Consider the following 2,849-nt stretch of genomic DNA (forward strand, 5'->3'; position numbering starts at 1 on the left):
TCGGGCGAAAAACATCACGGCAACAATTGCCAAGTTTATCTGCAAAGACATGCGACCCTACAGTGTGGTTGAAAATCCGGGATTCCGTGAAATGATTCAAACATTGGAGCCAAGGTACACAATACCAAGCCGACCACACTTCTCAGAAAAGGTTATTCCTGCATTGTACGAAAGTACTAAGAATGATGTGAAGCTGTCGCTTTCTCAAGCTGAACGAGTAGCGATAACGACAGATGGCTGGACGTCATGCTCAAATCAAGGGTATGTGACAATTACCTCTCATCATATTGATCCGGAGTGGAAAATGAGTTTTAAATGAAGCCCATACTGGTAAAAATATTGGCGCGTTACTGCGTGAAGCCTGCATGGAGTGGAAAATCTACGACAAGAATCCTGCCATCGTCACAGATAACGCCAGGAATATGATTGTGGCCGGTGCAGAAGCCCAGTTCAGTCCACACATTACCTGCTTCGCACATACACTCAACCTTGCCTCGCAGAAGGGTTTGGGGGTGGACCGTGCTTCCAGGTTGTTGGGAAAAGTGCGAAAAATTGTTGGATATTTTCACCGCAGCCCGATTGCATGTCACGCCCTACAGGAAAAACAAACTCTGATGGATTTACCAAAACATAAACTGATCCAAGACATAATCACCAGATGGAACAGTTCATTCGAAATGCTTGAACGTTTTTTGGAACAACAGCCAGCTATAATGACAACTCTGATGTCCAAGGATCTACGAAAGGGGGTCACAGATGTAGGCACGCTGAGTGAGAGTGATATTGCCAACATGGATGACATTGTTCAGTTGATGGGTCCTGTCAAAATGGCAACCACTGTGATGTGTGAAGAAGACCAGCCAACTCTCTCTGTAATTGCTCCTCTTCAAGCAAAACTGCTGAAACACCTACAGCCATGCGAAGACGACTCAACCCTGGTTGCAGAGATTAAGAGGGTGATGGCCAGTGACCTCTCCACACGCTACAGAGGCACCCAAGATGCTCTCAACATAGGTAATTAATTTGGAGTCTTAATTAAAATCAACTTGGTTAATATTTTAGGTTATTAGACTGTATTAATTTGTAAAATGCCACACCTTTGCGTTTTCAAGTTTGAATTTGTGTTGTTTTTTCATATGGAAAAGTAAACAAGATATCTGCAATACAATTCTTAGTTCATGGTGGCTTTACATCATCACTGTGCCACATTTCTTTTAAACATACTAAAGTTTAATCTTCTGATTATTTTGTGTATGAGGAGGTGGTCATCACTTGCAATTTCAGGTCAACTTAATTTAATAATGCAATGAATGCAATATTCTTGTTCTTTAAACAGCATCAGCGTTGGACCCGCGATTTAAAGAACTGCCCTACCTGGAAAAAGAGGACAGAGAACAGAAAAATACACAAAAAAGTACACAAAAAAATGTATGCACGCATGACTGTAAGTCGCTTTGGATAAAAGCGTCTGCTAAATGGCATATTATATTATTATTATTATTATATTATAACAGGTCTACACAAAACTGGTTTTTGAGGCAGAAGTGTCCCACCAGGTAACTCTTCTCTCCTCTTTCCTCTGCTCTTTTCTCTTCTCCCCTTTCATTTGTCCTCTCTCAAATCTCATCTGTTCTTTATCTTCCTCTAAATTTATGTGTGCAGTATTACAGAGCAGAAATTTGAACAGTTCACACATTCTTACATCAATAGATGCAAGCAATGGGAAATCAGGAGGAAGACGAGGGAAGCTCAAGCACAAAGCTGTCAGGATTCAATGAAGAGACCACAGGTGTGTTTCATGTGATACCAATAAAAGATTGTTGTTGTTTTGTATTAATGAGAAACATGACTATATTTTGAAATATATTTCTTATATTGTAGCTCCAAATGAGTCACCTCCTTGTAAGAAGAAAGCCTTAGATGCGCTGTTTGGCGATTCCTTCACCCAAAGAGAAAGAAAATCCACAAGCAAGACAGCCAGAGCAGAGGTGTTAAGGTACCGAGCAAAAGATGCGTTGCCTTTGACTGAAAATGCCATGAAGTGGTGGAGATCTCAGGAGAAAGAGCTACCTGTACTTTCCACCCTTGCTAAACGGTACCTGTGCATTCCAGGCACCAGTGTGCCAGCAGAACGAATTTTTAGTACTGCTGGCGACATAGTGAACGCACAGAGAAGTGTTCTGCGGCCAGATCATGTTGATCAGTTGATATTTTTGAAAAAAATTCTGTAGTCATTGAAGAGTAGCCTAGTAGGTTACACTTGATATTTTGTTGAATATTGTTTGTTTATTAAAATGAGAGTAGTAGCAGGTTCATCCACTGCTCATTCAACCTGAAGAAATGTTGATTGCACTTTATTTTTGATATTAATACTGTATTTGTATTGTAATGTTGAAAAACAAAAGCAGAAGTAGCAGGTAAACCTACTGTTAATTCAACCTGAAGAGATGTTGGTTGCACTTTATTTTTGATATTAATACTGTATTTGTATTGTACTGTTGAAAAACAAAAGCAGAAGTAGCAGGTAAACCTACTCTTTATTCAACCTGAAGAGATGTTGGTTGCACTTTATTTTTGATATTAATATTGTAATATAATATTACAATATTAATATCAAAAATAAAGTGCAACCAACATCTCTTCAGGTTGAATAAAGAGTAGGTTTACCTGCTACTTCTGCTTTTGTTTTTCAACATGAAAATATTCAATATTAATATCAAAAATAAAGTGCAACCAACATCTCTTCAGGTTGAATTAACAGTAGGTTTACCTGCTACTTCTGCTTTTGTTTTTCAACATAAAAATATTACTAATATTACACTTTATTTTTTATATTAATATTGAATATT

At 38.3% G+C, this 2,849-nt stretch overlaps 1 long non-coding RNA gene across 1 annotated transcript; it reads left to right on the forward strand.

Annotated features, from left to right (window-relative positions):
* Positions 1-1,509: 1,509 nt before the first annotated feature.
* LOC123488455 lies at positions 1,510-2,340 on the forward strand. Its single transcript, XR_006660091.1, has 3 exons — positions 1,510-1,556; positions 1,711-1,789; positions 1,882-2,340. It is a non-coding gene; the product is annotated as an uncharacterized LOC123488455 (long non-coding RNA).
* Positions 2,341-2,849: the final 509 nt, after the last annotated feature.

Source organism: Coregonus clupeaformis, unplaced genomic scaffold (assembly GCF_020615455.1).
Source record: "Coregonus clupeaformis isolate EN_2021a unplaced genomic scaffold, ASM2061545v1 scaf2335, whole genome shotgun sequence".
Lineage (NCBI taxonomy): Eukaryota > Metazoa > Chordata > Actinopteri > Salmoniformes > Salmonidae > Coregonus > Coregonus clupeaformis.